The sequence below is a fragment of the Vicugna pacos genome, unplaced genomic scaffold, assembly GCF_048564905.1.
Source record: "Vicugna pacos unplaced genomic scaffold, VicPac4 scaffold_19, whole genome shotgun sequence".
NCBI lineage: Eukaryota > Metazoa > Chordata > Mammalia > Artiodactyla > Camelidae > Vicugna > Vicugna pacos.
Window position 1 is genome coordinate 72,344,483 of NW_027328740.1, and position 18,335 is coordinate 72,362,817.

An 18,335-nucleotide genomic window follows, 5' to 3' on the forward strand; every position below is an offset into this window, starting at 1 on the left:
TGTTTACTATCCTAACAGGAATCTGTAGGCATATTTCTTTTCTTTCTCTTTTTTCCTTTTTATGGGCAGCTTTTAAAAACCAAATCAAACCAACCAAACCAAATCACTGATAATTCAACAGCAGGTTCTAAATCACCCCCAAGACAGCAGCTAAACTCGGTTTAGACTTACAATGCGGTTTCTGGTGGTTGGATTGGAGAATGTATCTCTATGCTGAATATAAAAGTCATTCACAGAGCTCTTCTCAAATAGGGCAAAGAAAAGCTCTTGTTCCGGTTGTTGATACTTTCATCCACTTGGAGGACTTTCATAAAACATCTCAAGTTATCAAAGGCTGAGGACCGGGTTTTCAGATCATTGGGCTTCAGAGGCAATATTATGTGCAGTATCTCAGCGTATGTACAGAACACCTCCCACAGGGGGTGTACTTTTGCAAATACAAGCTTGTCATCCAAAACCTACATTGGGAGAATGAAAACACAAACCGGGAAAGTATTTTCACATTTTTAGTACACAGATTTTTCTTACGTTGCTGGTAGTTAAAGCACTTGTGTAAACACACACATATGTCACACTGGTAAAAGTGAAGATATAATAAAAATAGATTTGCAATCCATCATACATTTTTGCCTTAAAGATAATTTCTTTGTTGAAATTACTGAAAAGTTATTTAAAATCCTTACAGTTCCTTCGTAAAATAACCAATGTTTTAGATGAAGAAAAGCAAACTTGTTAATTTTTAGTCCAAATTAGTAACTAAAAATAGAAACACCAAAATATTCTTTGCAGTGGTATTGTAATGACAATTTTTTAAATTTCTGAAACCTAGGACTATTTACATATCTGTTCAATATAGTGTTAAACAGCCATTAAAAGGGATTTAAAAGATTTATATTTATTGATATGGAATATATAATAAAAGGAGAAAGTAAAAAAATGTGAAATGATAATTTTCCTTTTTGGAAGGGAAAAATATCTTCATTTGAACAAAAAAAGTTTAGAAGGATTTTATGATTCTTTATGTATAATTAAGGTACAGATGATTTTTAATTCCATTGTTCTTTCATTTTCAATTTTGGGGGGAAACTTTTTATAATAAAAAAATCTTTAAAAATGTTCTTGCATAAATACATTAATAGATATATTTATGACTATATTCTCTGGCTATTAAAAAAGATCTCCTAACTGTAGATCTGAAACATACATTCCATAATGCAGATTCTGAGTGACTCGCCTCCCAGCCCACAGTGAAGGCACGGCTAGTGTGACATGTTTCAAATACCATTCCAAGGAACATGCAGGCTCCCAGCCAATGGCTGTAAGGGGACTGACACTGATCTGGTTGCTCCCAGCTGCAGACCATCACAGATGAGGTTAGATCCACAGGCTCATGTTTTCTCTGTCAAAAGAAATCAGAAAATGTTAGGCTTTTACTTTCACCAGGGAACAAGAAGTTGTTTTTTTATGCAAAAAAATAACAACAAACCAATTTGAACCTGATGAAAAGACATTTACTCAAAACAGCACAGTAGCAATGAAAGTGTTCTGGCAGACAGGGACTTGTTGGATTCCTGTGAGTGCTGGACTCCTCACATGGAATTTCCTTGGCACTCCAGAAGGCCTGTGGTTGTCCTCATGGGTTTGTGGCCATAAGTGGTGCACAAAAGTCTCTGGCTTTGCCACAATTTCAAAGCCTTTTTGGCTTATGAAAGGTTTTGTCCTCAAATGGAGTTTTCTTGAGTCCAGTCACTGATGTCATTTACCAGAGTTACAGTCCAGATCTGATATTCTAGACTCTTAATATCATGCAGACATTCAAATGGTTCAGGTTTGGATGTGTATTCACCTCTGCAGGCCTGGACCAAGTCCGATAAAGACACCCGGACAAGTTCAGCAAAATAAAAAGAAATTTTCCTCTCTGCAAGACTGAAATGTCTGTGAAGCTATAAAAACATCTGCACCTACAAAAATAGGGAACCAACTCATCAATAACATATCTATCCATAATGCATGGACATTCAAAATAAATACTGTATTTACTCCTATTAAATTCTATCTGGTTTTTGCCAAACTGTGTCCTAAACTGAAAGGAAGGTAGGTAAATGTAGAGAATTTTTTACCTTTTAAGGAAAAAGGAACCCTCCTACTCGATTGGTGGGAATGTAAATTGGTGCAGCCTCTATGGAGGACAGAAGAGAGGTTCCATAAAAAAATGAAAATAGACTTCCGTGTGATCCAGCAATCCCATTCATGGGTATATGTTTGGAGAAAAATTTAATTCAAAAAGACACATGCACCCCAATGTTCACAGCAGCACTATTTAAAATAGCCAAGACACTGAAACAACCCAAATGTTCACTGACAGATGACTGGATAAAGAAGTTGTGGTATATTATATATATATATATATATGTATATATACATGTATACATATATATACACACACATATATACATACCATGAACACACACACAAATGGAATACTGTTCAGCCATTAAAAAATAAAATAATGCCATTTTCAATAACATGGATGGACCTACAGGGTATTATGCTAAGTGAAATAAGTCAGAGAAAGATAAACAAATATTCTATGTATTAACTTATATGTATATCTAAAAAATAAAACAAATTAATGACTATAATAAAACAGAAATAGACTCACAGGTACACAGAACAGACTTGTGGTTACCAATGGGGAGAAGGAGAAGAGGGGAGGCAGGGAGGGGTTAGGGGATTGAGAGGTAAAAAGTACTACGTATAAAATGGATAGGTTACAGGGCTGTATCATACAGCACAGGGAAATATAGCCATTATTTTATGGTGACTTTAAATGGAATATAATCTATGAAAACGTTGAGCCTCTATTTTGTACACCTGAAACTAATATGATGTAAATCAACGACTCAATTACAAAATTTTTAATCAAAGTTTTCTTTTCATATTATTTGCAATAAGTTAGAAGCCAGCACTCTCAATAGAAACATAGTGCAAGTCACAATTTTCCAGTAATTCCATTTAGAAAATAAAAAGCAATAAGTGAAATTAATTCCAGTAATAATTACATTTATCCCAAAATATCCAATACACTATCATTTCAAAAGTGTGATTGACACTTTTAAAACTTATTAATAATATTTTACATTATTTTTGTTGTACAAAGTCTTGAAAATCTATTATGTATTTTCCACTTATAGAACATCTCAATTCACAATAGCCACATGTGGCTCGTGGCTACCATACTAGACAGACCAGATTACACCATTCACACTTCTGATAAATTAGCTGCTCTTTCTTATTTAAAAAACTTGCAGAAAAGGGTTTAGATATGGCCTCTATCAAACAAAGCAACCGTGACGGTTGGGGATTATCTTCATTATAAAGTGAAAAATAAAGGTAAGAGAGCCATGCTTACACGTATGTTAATGTAACAATACCTTCTTAATTCATTCAGGACTTTACAATCTTTCTTCATATGCCAAGGATTCACTGTCACTGCGCAATGTTTTTCACTATTATCATCTTCGTGATTGAGAGGCTTCTGATGACCCTGCTTTGCGCATCTGTACATAAATTAACAAAACAGAGAAAAAGACCTTATTTAAGATAATTTAGGGGGGAGGGTATAGCTCAAGTGGACGATCATGTTCTTAGCATGCCCAAGGGCCTGGGTTCAATTCCCAGTACTTCTTCTAAAAATAAAATAAATAAATAAAAACCTAATTACCACCCCCCAGCAAAAAATTAATTTATTACTTTAATTAAAAGTTAAAAAAAGATAATTTAGTGCAGGCTTATCAGGCTACAAGAGCTACAATGAATGCCCCCACCCATTAATTTAGAAGAAGTCTCACAGTATTTCTCAACATAAAGGCTAAAATATAATTGAGAACACTTCCTGATGGTCAGAATCATTTTAACAAAAATGTAGATAATTACGTCCGTGGTGTCAAATTTCTGTAAGAGTTGGGCATGGAACATTTAGTAAAAGTGATTTTGCAGCTATCTTTGAAAGAAATGCTGAGAAATGATCTTTTCTGTTGGAAATTAGCCTGCTTTTAAATTCTTCAGTAGGCATACGTGTTTACAAACCAGGCAGGAACTGGATTATATTTTACATATACTTTAGAAACTGATTTGAATTTTGCCCTTTACCTGCAAGGCTATTTCTTAGGTAATAACATAAGCCCATTTCTTAGGTAATAACATAAGCAGGCCACTATACTAAATTTTTTTTCCCTGTTTGCTTAATCCTCACAACAACTCTGTAAGCTGCTATTATTACCCCCATATAACAGATAAAGAGCTTGAGGCAGAAAATAATTTGGGTAACTTGGTAAATGGTGGAGCTGGGTAAGACTGCAGCCAGTCTGACACTCAAGTCCATTCTTTTCACCAATGTCGGATACTGCTACCTACATTCAGCAATGACCGCTAATTTCATATTTAAGTGTGTCATTTCAAAAAGTGCAAAGCTATATTAGTACTGCTGTGTAAATTATCCGTTTGAGATGTGATTGCCAAAAAAAAAAAAAAGAAATAAAATCAGGGTGCCACTGAGGGGAGGGCAAACTGCATATGGACGGACACAAGGGGACTTTATGAGGACAAAGTTGCACAAATCTAGAAATAGATAAAATGGCTGACTTGTACAATTATAATGTGTGAATTTTATGGCCTGTAAATTACACCTTAATACAGCTATTAAATTAAGAAACTGGGATACCAAATTAAGACTAAAACACATATATATATCACACAAAGAACAACAGGCAAATATCAATATTTACTGCACCATTTTCCTTCATGCAGCTTCCGATCCTCACCCGTTCCTGAAAGGATGATTCATTTTTAAAATAGTCTTTAAATTTATTCAGCAAATAATTTTTGACTGCCTACTATGTACCCAGGACTAGTCTAGGCACTTGGAATAGATCAATAAACAAAACAAAATTCCTGTCCTCACGGAGCTTGGTTGGAGTCTAGCTGGGATGGGGGTGGAGATGACAATTCACACAACAGAGCAGCAGAGGAGGTGGCATGTTAGGAAAGAGGAACCATGGAAAAATCAAAAAAGGGCAAGGTAAAGAGAGTTGAGGGTATGGGATGAGGGTGATGTTGTATTAAATACCAGAGCAGGCCACACTGAGGACTGAGGTTAGAACTAAGACTTGGAGGTAAGAAGTCCCAGGTGCACGGAATAACCATCACCAAGGGCAGCGCACACCTCACATGTTCCAGAATGGGGACACGGCTGGAGCTGCGGAGAAGGGTCAGTGCAGGTCCTTCATGGCCTTGGAGGACGTTGTAAGGACTGTGGCTTTTACCCAGAGTGAAATGGGGAGTCACTGCAGAAGGACGACACTATCTAACTTAGGTTTTCGAGGCTCACTTGACTGCCGGGTGAGAATAGTCAAAGCGGGTCAGAGATGAAAGGTGGGAAGCCTCTGAAAAGGGCTGTGCAGGAGGAGAGGACAGTGGCTCAGGGCAGGGAAGCAGCAGTCGAGGCAGGAGCCATGGTGAGAAGTGGCTGGGTTCTGGATATGGTTTAAAGGCAGTGTTAAACCAGATCTATTGACAGAATTCATGTGGTATGTCAGTGAAAGTCAGAGTAACTCTAAGCTTTTTAACCCAAGCAGCTGGATGGATTAAGTTTCCACTAACTGAATGGGGGAGGTTGCAGGAAGAACCAGTTTGGGGGGTAGGAGAACAAAGGGCTCAGTTTTTACACATGTTGCTTTTAAGATATCAGAGTTTCAATTGAAGGTGTCAAATCAGTAGAAGATTGTAAGAGTCCAGAGTTGGAGAGAAAAATTCTAGCAGGAGACAGAAATGTGGGAATCATGGGTCACACAGGTGGCACAGGAAGACATGAAACCCAGGTAGTCAAACATTAAGATAACCTGGCATTAACCATAGAAGTTGTCCTTGAGGGCCTGCCTAGTAGGTGTGGATATCAGTCCTAATTCCTGACCACTCGAGTTTTAAAAAGCAACTTACAAATGAATTCGTGCAAGACACTGCCTCCAGTGGGTGGGTCCAGAGCTGGAGTGGGAGAATTGGATGGTGCACGCTACTCCCTACGGTAGAATGTGTGTGTGTGTGTACATGTGTGTGTGCGCAGGGGGATGAGATACACCTGGCTGAAGAAAAAGAGCAAGTAAGTCTAGAAGCTGAAAGATGAAAGAACATCCAGATATGGTAGAGGGAACAGGGGAAACACTGTGTACTGTAAGACATATGCCCATAATGCCATTTCCCACCATCCTTTCATCAGGAACACAGTTGGAAAGGGGGGAATTATGTAGATACGTGTGATGTACACAAACTTTCTGACTATGTAACACTGAATATCTACATATGTAGCAAGTTAATGATATTTATATCTGCTTCAAATTTAAAAACAAGTTCACAACAGAGGGAAAATAAAATACTGAGGACTGGTAGAAGTATCATAGAAGGCCTTTCAATGCTCAGAATGGAAGCAAAAGCAGCTTCACCCCACAAAGAATGTCAATAAGAGTCAAGAATGTTTATATTTGCTTAAGAAATTGAGAGTTACAACTTCCTGCTTTAAAGAATTAACATAAGACAGATACCACACTATAAGCAACGTCTATACTGGAGATTTCTTAAAGCTATTTTAGTTCCTGCTTGTTCTGATGTACTCCAGAAACTCTGCAAAGAAAACCTTCTATTCAAAGGCTTAAAGGAATAAAAAAAGAAATAACACTGCATTCTTTTCAGTGTTCTCTGTACTGAAAGTCAATTGCAAATGCAGCACCCTGCCACAGGCCTACATTTTTAACAATAAAGACCTTTGCGCAATTTTTCAATTGCTATGTGACTTTGGGTCAGTCTCTCACTAAGAAGCAGAATGGAGTACCAGAAAATGACACATCAGGTCTAAAACTACAGATGTGGGAGATGAACCTACACCAGGAAACAGCTAAGTGGGAGGGTAAGGTTTACCTTTTAAGTTACCGTAAGTGCAGTTACACCTGCTCCCTGCTTCCCCTGTGAAGTGAAGAGCTAGTCTTTTCCAGAAAAGCTCTCATTCTGAGAACTGTCTTCTTTAAAATATTCGGAGATTCTCTTTTAAGGTTCTTTCACTTTTAAGCCTTTCCCCAACTCTACATCCTATAACAAGTGTAAAAATTATCCTATAGCCTACTGTTACAGAACATACTCTACAAAAGCTGAGGTTTCCCAGGGTTTGGATCCCAGAACTCTGCTACCAGATAATCCTAAAGCTTTCCTTCCATAACAGACTCTTCTGCCAATTCCCAGCTGCGGGCAAATTCGGCTTCTCAGACCAGGTAACTTTCTAACTCTGCCTACGAACACTCTGCTGCCAGTAAAGGAACTCTCAGACAGAAAGCACACAATGCCCCTAGTGAGGGTTGCCTCCTTCAATCAATCAAGATGCCATCACCAAGCAAATATTTAAACCAACTGCAAAACCTCTGAAGACAACTTACAAACAATATACTTTCTATGGAGGCATACTATTTGCTCTGGAATAGTGATTTCCATTGGAAGGAACAAAGGACCACATGACCCAAGCAATTTTTTAAAACTGCACATAACCATCCCTCTTCACGTGAGGATTCAGGCAAGACGGTCTTACAGGCCTAGGTGTAACAGAATGACAGCACCTCTAGGAGTAGGGTGAAAAGTAGCGAGGTAGACTTCTAGTGAAAGGGGGTGATGTAATAGGCCCCATCGCCCACTTACCTACCAGCACAGGACAGTCATCTCAGATCGAGAACAAACACTTTGGGAAACAGAGGTTGTTTATATTTTTATGGTATTCTGGTGGAAATAACGCCCTGAGTCATGTGAAGTTGTGGCTGCAAAATTGAACAGGGGACTGGACATTTTCACATTCAGGACAAAAGTAGCCCCTGGATAGCCACCATATCTGCTCTCCCCTTTGCCTGTTCACCCCAAAAGCTGCAGGACTCTCCTGCTTGCAAGGACACCCACCACTTCTCACAAATTCTTGCAAAGTTCACATCAGCAGCTGGTGGTGTCAAAGTCGCCATTTGTACTGCTATGAAGTCCCTCCATTACTTTATATCCCTTCTATTTTCTCTGTTGTCTTCCTAGCTACACTTGCATCCACAAGATGGTTACCGCACTAACATTGCCTCTGTAATCAGTCCAGGATATAGGAAGTAGAGATTCAACTGTAACCAGTCCCAGAATACTTGTCATCCCACTCTAGTGTCCCAAAAAATACTCTGGCATCCCTCATCTCACTCAAAGAACCACTGCATTACTTAGAGGTTGTAAAATTAGAGGGCTTTCTCTACTGGGAAACACTGTGGCTTGTGGTAGAGTTGTGATTTCAGTTTTTGCAACTACTTACAGGCAAAAAGACATGGCCCGCAAATTTTCTTCAAGCGTTTGATATTTAAACTTTCATTAGATACAGAGCCGGTGGACTAACCGCAATCTATGAGCATATGGTCATATTATCAAATAATGTTCATGTCTACCTTACAGACATGTAAGGACTTGGATTACACCTGCAGCCTCTAGGCCTTTAGAATTGGATGTGAAGCATCCTGTGAGATAAAAAACCTCCTATCCAGTCACAGAACACAATTACAGACAACATGACACTAATGTCACTGAATACTTTAGTATAGTCCATGTATGGTTAAGTTACATCTCCAATTTCTCAGAGCTGGAAAGGAGATGTCTAGAAAAGCTGGAAAAGCCCAATTACCAAAACAGCTCAAAAGTTAAAGCAGACTCCTGCACCTCCCAGAACAGAGGGCGGAGGGGGCATTGCCCACCACTCTGTCCTCCCCCAGGACGTGGCATGTGGGGAAGCAGGCAGGAATGGGTGGCTGGGACTCGGAGGTGGAGAGGTGATGAAAGCAAGAGTGGAACTGCTCTGGTCCTAGAACAACAGAGCTGTAAAAAGCTCGGCTTCAGTTCAACCAACTCCCTCTCCCACTTTCCCTCCCACCTACATGACAAACAGAGCACAGCCAGGCACTTTCTGCCCATGACGGTGACTACTAGCAGGAAAGGGACCAGGATAAAAGCATGTCCTATAAAAGATCAGTCTGATTTTAAGGCTATGTTATAAACAATGAACAGCACTCTCAGAGTGGGACACTTGTGAGGCGCTCAAGTAGGGAGGAGGAGGTTGAGGATCCATTTCCAGCACTTCCATGTCTTTTATCACTCCTATTTCTGACCTTTCCTTTGCCACTTTTTGTAGCACTGCCATCACTGGCAGGTAAAGGGGCAGCAATGTGACTTGGCCGTTTGGCTGATGGGGCTACATTTCCCAGCAGTGGAATGAAAAGGCACTGGAAGAGGATCAGCTGGAAGATGTGCACTGCGGTCCTGGCCTGTGCCAAACACTAACCAGGTGATCCTGGGTTAGGCTTTTAGTCTCTCTGGGCTTCCGGCTGTTTACTTATAAAATAAGGTTTTGTCATTACACAAATATATCCAATATGAAATGTAACGTGAAAGTCAAACATAATGACATCTCACCTGCTTGCCTCAGGGAACTGTACAAGCACTGAACACTATGTGAATGTAAACACAGTCTTAAGAAAACTATTGAGATAAAGCGCTAAACTGAACATGGAGATAAAGTTTTTTGGATTTTCTTGGCTTTCTTTTTTAACTGCAACACTGAATTAATAGTTATTAGCTATAATCCACACCACCACCACTGCGAATAAATAAAGAAGGCAAGCACTGCCTGGATGCCTGTTATTGCCCGATGCTAAGCAGGGTGAGGGGTATAAAGGAGGCTGAACAAGTGAGTCTTCTCCAGTTACCAGCTAAGTGAGGAGACACATTGGAAATCACCCAGGAATGGTACCAAGTCAGTACTCAAATCCAAGATTACAGGCTACTGATCATAAACAGTACAGGAATACAAAGAAGAGCTAGAAGTATTTGGAATAAATAGGGAAGACTCTATGAAGGGGATGGGGCTCCAACTAGTTCTCAGGGCAATTCTAATCTGTTTTAACTGAGGACTGGATAGGAAAAGGCTGGTGACTCCTGGTTTTTAATAAGGCACAGGTTACCCTAGGAGGCTAAGTTACATAATGATTGGAAAAAATAATGTAAGTCCAAAATGATGAAGGGTCGAGACTCCCTGGCTGAGATCTGGTTGTGTTAAGTCTTTGACTTGACTGTAGATGTTGGAGCACCAAAACTCTAGGTTGACTGAAAGGGGGGGAGAGAATATCCAAGAATTCAGCAGAAGGAAAAATTCATGTATCAGGGATGAAAGCTCTTCATCAGAGTATCAGCAATCAGAATAGACACTTGAAACCAACAACATACAGTTCAAGAAGCTGACAAAATGTGGAGGGTGGTGAGAGAAAGACAAATCAAAGACCACTCCAAGCCTTTGTGTATTCAAGACCGGAAGAATGATTATCCCACTGAATAAGTGGAGACGCTGCAAGAAAAAAGATTATGAAATCAGCTTTAGACATGTTGAATCTGACGTATGAGCTAAGAGTAGGTTTTCTCTAAGAAGCTCAAAATTCAAAACTGAAGCACAGATGTTGAGTACAGACTTAAGATGCAGATGGACAAGACATGATAAATCTCCTAAAAGAAAACATAGGCAAAACATTATCTGACATAAATCTTAGCAACATTCTCCTAGGGTAATCTACCCAGGCAATGGAAATAAGAGAAAAAAATAAACAAAAGGGACGTAATTAAACTCATAAATTTCTTCACAGCAAAGACAACCATAAGTAAAACAAAAGGAAACAACAAACTACGAATGGGAGAAAATATTTGCAAATGATACGACTAACAGAGGCTTAATTTTCAGAATATATAAGCAGCTCATAGAACTTAATAACAAAAAAACAAACAACTCAATCTTAAAATAGGCAGAAGACCTAAAGAAGCATTTCTCCAATGAAGACACAAATGGCCAATAGGCACATGAAAGAATGCTCGATATCACTAATAAACTGAGAAATTCAAATCAAAACTATAATGAAGTATCAGCTCCCATCAGTCAGAATGGCCATCGCTCAGAAGTTCATGAATGATAAATGCTAGAGAGGCTGTAGAGTGAAGGGTACCCTCTTACACTGCTAGTGGGAATCTAGTTTGGTGTAGTCATTATGGAAAGCATGGAAATCCCTGAAAAAACTAAAAGTAGACTTACCCTATGACCCACCAATCCCACATCTGGGTATATAACTGGAAAGAACTCCAATGTGAAAAGATACCTGCACACCAGTATTCACAGCACCACTGTATACAATAGCCGAGACATGGAGGAAAGCTAAATGTAGCAACAGATGACTGGATAAAGAAGTTGTGGCATATTTATACACTGGAATACTACTCTACCATGAATAGGACAAAATAAAACCATTTGCAGCAACATGGATGGAGCTAGAGATCATCATTCTAAGTGAAAGCAGCCAGAAACAGAAAAATACCAAATGATACCACTCATATGTGCAATGTAAAAAAAGAGAGAAAAAGACACTGTGAACTCATCTACAGAACAGAAACAGACTTGCAGACTTAGTAAACAGTCAAGGTTACCAGGGAAAGGGGATAGGAAGGGATAAATTTGGGAGTTCGAGATTTACAAATGTCAGCCACTATATATAAAAAGAGATTTTAAGTTAAGTTTCTTCTATATAGCACAGAAACCTATGTTCATTATCTAGCAATAACCTGTAATGAAAAAGCCGATACAGCCACCAACTGAGGAAGCAAGAGAAGAAAGGAGAGTTAGTTATGCTGGGCTAGAGCCGACTTCTAAAATCCTTGTCAGCCACTGAGGCTGCCCCAAGTACACTGAGCTTTCCTTCCAGGGACAGGCGGACATGACATGCGTCCTGCAAACCTGGGGCAGCAGAGGCCGTCCCCAGGTCTGGCCCTAGGGGAGATGGGAGCAAGTCCACCTGCTCCCCTTGGGGCAGCACCCCTCCCTGCAGCCCCCGCCACCTGACTGCACCACGCCTGCCTCTCAGGAAACCACTGACTTGAAAACAAGTGGTCCACGAACATGGGGCAGCGGCAGGGAGATGGGCAGCGACCTGGCAAGCTGGTAGATTTGCCCCCATCTCCCCCACGGCCTGTCAAGGGCTCGGCCTCTGCTGCTCCAGGCACGGTCCGCAGGTCAGCCTGCTCTCGGGAGGAGGGCACGGTGTGGTCAAAGGCAGTGGCGGGTTATGGGGTCTGCCCATGGGAGCCCTTGGATTTGCTTCAAACTCCCCAGCGCATGGCCTGAGCTTGGCCTCTGCTGCCTCAGGTTCGTGGAACTCAGGTTACAGGTCAGCCTGCTCCTGGAAGGCGGGTGCTGTGCTGTCAGGGAAAGGTGGCGGCTGCTATGGCGGGATTGGGGCTGCCCTGTGAGAGCGGGGGTTGCAACAATTTCCCGCTGCTGCTGCAGCCATCCCAGCACACTGATCGCACCGAGCCCATCTCCCAGGAGCAGACTGACCTGTAACCTGAGTCCCACTAACCTGGGTCTTTAGAGGCCGCCCCCAAGGTCAGGCCGCGGGTAAGATGGGAGCAAATCCAGGGGCTCTCATGGGGCAGTCCCCATTCCATCCGAGGCCCCGCGACCGCACCGCACCCGCCTGCCAGGAGCAGGCCATCGTCTGAGGGCCAGTCGGAGATGCTCTGGAACCGTCCACGCGCCCTCCCAACTCCCGGGGCTGTACCTGCTCTCTTAAACCCGGGTAGAAGCGGCGGCAAAAACGCGGTGTTCAGGAACTACTAATACCGGGGTTACCACGAACCACAGCGGCGGCTGGGACCCGCCTCTGGGTCCTAACGGGACGCGCGGCCGGGACCTCACCTCCGCACCCCTCCCTGGGCGCATCCTCAGCTGCACAGCACAGGCGTCACCCGCCGGGTCCCCGAGAAGCGCGCCCCTACCAGCGCCCTCTTAACTGTCCGGCAGCGGCAGCCGAGCCGCGGGCAAGCGGCGGCCCAGGCCCCAGGCCGTGTTCCTCTTCCAGGAGCTGGTCCAGGAGCAACCGGCTGCCGCCAGCTTCCACGCGTTCTGGGTGGGTTCCGGCGTCCGCGCGTCTGTCCGTCTGCGCGTGCGCGCCCCTCCTCCTCCCGCCCGCAGAGCAAACTGCTCGGGTGGGTATCCTGCTTTACCGGCCCTGGCCACTGGGGCCGGGAGGAGCCAGGTGGGGCCCCTCCTGCTTGTCCCGCTGGGTCTCCATCCCCAGAGCCTTCACCCAGCCACCGACTGGGTCCTGGCACAGAACTAGAACCACGACTGCCCTAGGCTAGGCCTCACCCACCCAGCCCCACTTCCCCTGATCAACTTCCCCTCCCTGTTACTACCCTCCCACCACTGGCCAGGCCCAGTCTCCCACCAGACCTTGAAGACAGGGCTCCTTCTCCTCACACCATTGTCCCTGCCCTGACACTCCATCCTGCTAGGTCCTAACCTATGGCCCCTACACCCACAAGCTTACCCCTCATGCCTCAACACAGGACACCCAACAACCTGAAATTATCCCCCTCACCTCTCAGCCAGGTCATTTCCACTCTGATCGGGCCCCACACCTCTCAACCTGTACCCCCACACCATGGGATCCCCTTCAATCTGAGTGCACCCCTACTCTGAGCTCACTCACTCACCCCTCACCCTGTGGTTGGGGTGGGGAAATCCGTGCTCCAGTAATGATGACTACTGCCACCAGTGGGGGATCGAGCCTAGTGTGCACCTTCATAGTTAATGTCTGAGACTACAGGGTGAGGCAGGCTGGGCTGAAGGTGGTTCCAATTCCCGCCTTGGCACCCTGATCCCCGCAGCCTGTGCCTCAACTGACCCGATGGGTCAGGTTGATCCCAGGCTGCCAGCCACTGGCCTTGGGCTTTGGGTGGTTGATGGTACTGATGGTGATCTGGACCCCTAGGGCGGAGGCACTGGGCACGCGGACCTTTGGTGTGGGGGAGTTCAGAGTTTGCACTTGATCCCAGGGTTACACAGCAGATGGTGGGCTGTGTGCATGGGGCTGTGTGCATGGCATGGACTCAGCACAGGTGGGTGCAGGGACCTTGTTCATTCACACCAGGCCAGAGGGAAGAGGAAAGGCAGTTTTTAAAGTGTCAAAGTGAGGAATCCAAAGCTTTAGAGCAAAGTAGGAAGGTGCACTGGCCAGGCCACCATGGATCTCACCGCGACGCTTGTCCCTTGCATCAGGGGAGACTGGCAGTTGACTGGCCAATGAGACATCCCCTGCTGTGGTATAGTTTACAGGCAATTGAAGGGATTTTGAAAGGTAATTTTAATCCAATAATTGTCAGTTTCTCTGCGGTAGATTAGGTCCAAAATCATGGTGAATCTGGCAAGGATCCTGCCTGAAATCCAGCCTGGGACAGTGGAGGACCCACCCAGGAATCATCCACTTAGCTCTCACCAAAAGTCACTGTAATAGAGAAGAACAAATCTGACTCCATATTGGATCTGTTCCTTTTCTTTAACCCTCTGCAGTGTTTTCTAGGCTTAGACTTGCTAGCTCTGCACTTTTTGTAAAACAGGGTTGCCTTTAGCCTGAAATAAACAGGAGAGCCTATTCTCAAAAGTCTGAGCTTTAAGGATATTAACACTTTGCACTCCTATAAAGATAACAAGTTGCAGAATAGAAAAAGTTAGTTTTGTTGCAGGTTTTGCAGAAACACCATGATCTGACCCACGTGGACAGCTGCAAAGGATTCCAAGAACAAGGAATTTCTACACCAACAAGTTTGCAACAACCAACCACAGCCCCTCCACTTTTTAGCAGAATAAGAGCCTGAAGTTGACATGTGGAAGATGGTTCTCCAAGATATTAGTCCGCCATTATCTTGGTTTACAGCTGTTTATGTAGACCAGGCCTCTGTAAGTCCTCTAACAAAACAAAAGTAGTTTTCTATTCTACAACCTGTTGTCTTTATATAAGTGCAAAAGTGTTAATATCCTTAAAAATCAGAGCCTTGAAAGTAGGCTCTCCTGTATATTTAAGGCTAAAGGCAACATTGTTTTACAAAGGTGCAGAGCTAGTAAAACTAAGCCTAGAAAAGAGGGCAAAGGGTTAAAGCCAAAAGGACAGATCTTCTATGGAGTCAGATTTTTTCTTTTCTATTAAACTATATTCTATTTTTGTTTTAAGTATATAAGAATAAAGTTTAGCCTTTTTCCATTTTAAATTGTGCAATTTTAAGGAGCATTAATTGCATTCACAGTGCTGTGAGACCAGCACCACTTGTTTCAGACTATTTCCTTCCTCAAAGTAAAAGCTTGTATACAAAGAGCACCCCACGTCCTACCTCCCCCAGCCCATGACAAGCCCTAATCCCCTTTCTCTCTCTATGTCTTTACCTATCCTGGAGGTTCCCTATCAATGAAATCGTATAAAAGGTGGCTTTTTTTTGGTTTGTCTGCCCACATATCTTAAGTAGGGACGGGTGAATTATTTTTTTTCACGTGAATTAGCATTTTTGTATTTTGAGAGGAAAGTCCAGATGGATTAAAGATGAGACGTACCATATGAAGCCCTTTTAGTAACTCTGTGTATAATCTCGGGGTAGGCACTGCTGTTCTAAGTGTGAAATCAGAGCCAGAAGGGAGATGCTTAGCTCTTCTTGTGGCAAAATCAAACCAAACAAAAGCAGAAAACAAAGGCCAAGAAAGACAGCTGGAAAGACAAACCACAGCCTGGAAAAACCTTTCCTCATGACCCAAGGTCGGAAAAAAGCTTCACATCCCTGTGGTCCAAAAAGCTCTTGAAGCCCAGTGTTCTGAAAAGAAACAAAACACACAGAGTCAGTTCCAACGAGAGGCAGTGCAGGTGGCCGGTTTGTGCTGGAGATGCTCGACCTCTCAGGTGAGGACACAGGCAGACAGACAGACTGCAGAGACAGCATTGGCCACCATCACCCTGGCAGGTCTTTAGCCCGGTGACAACCAGCCCTGGTGACAATGTGAGCAGGCAGAGGCCCCAGGAGGTACCCTGGAAGGAAGAGCAAATGGACGCTCCTCTCCAGCAGAACAAGGTGTAGGATACATCAAAGTGCCACAGGTGCATCCCTTCCCTAGCAGTGCTGAGCCTTAGAGAAGATCCCACCAAAGTGCTTGCACAATTTTCAAAGATAATGTTTCTTCAGTAACATGAATTCAAAATAATCAATATGTCATCAAGGGATTTTCAGAAGTGACCTGCCCTGGACCCGTACAATACACACACATAAATACACACATATACACATAAATATATACACACATACATACAGGAAAACAGACAGACAGACTGAAACACAGAGAAGCACGGGGAGACAGAGAAACAGAGAGAGAGACAACTCAGAGAGGCACTGAGAGACAGAGACCGAGAGAAAGAACACTGGAGCTGGTAATGAGTGGAACTCACATACATTTTCACAAGTCAGTCTATGTGTCAGAACCTGGTCCCAAAGTCGATCCACCCTCCAGGGGAGGGTGTGGGGATCCCACAAGGGTGTGGGAACAGAAGGCAAAAAATAGGAATCCATTGTGGGGCAGCCCACCACAGAGGCCGAGATGGGACACTGGGCCTGTATTTCAACATGACAGAATGACCTAGGAGGTTGTATGCCAGAGCGGACGATGTCAGAGTTGTATTTAATTTCAGTCTCACGACTGGGAGCGGGGAAGCAAGCAGCAAGGAAAGTGACTTTCTCCAGACCCCAGGGCAGACCCCGGCCTGTGTGGGGTGTGCTTTGAACTCTGCCAGCCCTCTGTGGGGTCCTTCCTTTGCTGAGTCTGTGCACGATCTCCCTGTGATGCCAGCCCGTGGGGGTGACAGAAGCAATAGGTGTTTCTAGGTCTAGAGACAGGATGGGTTCTCTAGGAAGCAGGGGCCAGAATGATCCCCACTGTGCTGATGGGGGATTGGGGAGGCCCTGAGAGGCACATGGCTTGTCCAGGATGATAACACTGCTGAGTAGGGGGAGCCAGGTCTGAACCCAGCTGTGTCTTCAGAGCTGCGGCACTGGTTGCATCCAGGCCTCCCCAGGGCTATGGGGGGGGGGCCTGAGTTGGTGTCACTGTGTGTGGACATGGCATGGAGTGAGAAATGAGAGATTGGAAGCCCAGAAAGGCCCTTGAGGAGCTTTGTGTCAGGAGGAAGCTTGGAGAAGTGGACCCCAGGAAGTGACCTCACTTCCCTGGCAATAGAGCCCAACAGAACTTGGAACCGAAGTCACCAGGCACCCACTCTGTAGAGAAGTCCCTACTCAGCTCACCTGGTTGGAGACAGAGGCATGTTCTGCTGCATTCCATTATCCTGAGGCCGCAGGCCCCAGAAAGCCCGCAGCGAGGGTCTCTACCAACGCTGCCGGCACTGGGTCAGGTCTCACCCAAGGCACCTCTGGCCTTTTGGACAGAGAGACCCAAAGGTAACACAGGGAGGCCCAGGGCAGGCCCCTCCAGGCTGGGCCACCACTCAGATCCCATCCAGGTAGCCACACGGCCCCATCCTGCCTGGTGGAGGTGGAGCAGTCAAGTTGGGGATGGGTATCTGCCTCAAGAAAGAGAAGGACAGAGGCCTGGGGGGCCCAGTCACATAGACAGCCCAGGACAAAGCTGGCTGGCTGAGATGTGGAGAGGCTGGGAAGGGTCCTGCTGCCCGAGGTGGAGCCCATGCTCTCTGGGTATGTATTTTCCCTCCCGGATGTCTGAGCTGAAAAAGGTTCTGGTCTGATCTAGCAGCAGAGGGTAGAGTCTAAGGAATCAGGAGCGTTCCTGGCTGGGAAGGACTCTGAGACTTCCATGCTGGGTCAGCTGCTGGTCACTATCATTGCAGAGCCAGATACCACATATTGAAAAGAAGCTGATGAATAAGAACACCAACGCCCCCTCCCCAAGTGAAGGGCTGGTGTGTCACTCTTCTGAGGGCCAGCGCAGACTCCTGGTGGGTCTGGATATGGAGGGGTCCCCACCACCATGGCCCACAAATCAGTGGGGCAGGCCTCCGACCCAGACATCACCCAGGGCTCTCCCAGGGACCTACCCGGGGCTGACGGGTAGCTCAGCACACCCTGGTCTGACCTGGAGCACCGTGCCCACCTCGCTGCAAGTCAGGTGGAGGACCAGGAGCCCCCGAAGCAGAGACCAAAGGTCAAAAAGGCAGGGCTGGTGTATGTGTGTAGGTGAGGGTGGGGCAAAGGCTGGGCCACACAGGGAGGTGTCCCTAGAGGCTACTGTTGGGACCAGAAAAAGAATGGCCTCAGACCACCTGTCTGGAAAAATTCAGTCACAGAACACATCCTGTGGGCACTTTCTGGGTGGGAGCTGTCTGGAAAGCTCTGGGAAGATTTCTGTC

General features: G+C 44.5%; 1 long non-coding RNA gene across 1 annotated transcript; it reads right to left on the reverse strand.

Annotated features, from left to right (window-relative positions):
- Positions 1 to 270: 270 nt before the first annotated feature.
- Positions 271 to 13,031, reverse strand: LOC140693557 (uncharacterized). Its single transcript, XR_012069327.1, has 4 exons — positions 12,836 to 13,031; positions 3,435 to 3,560; positions 1,283 to 1,399; positions 271 to 458 (listed from the first exon to the last, which is right to left on the reverse strand). It is a non-coding gene; the product is annotated as an uncharacterized lncRNA (long non-coding RNA).
- Positions 13,032 to 18,335: the final 5,304 nt, after the last annotated feature.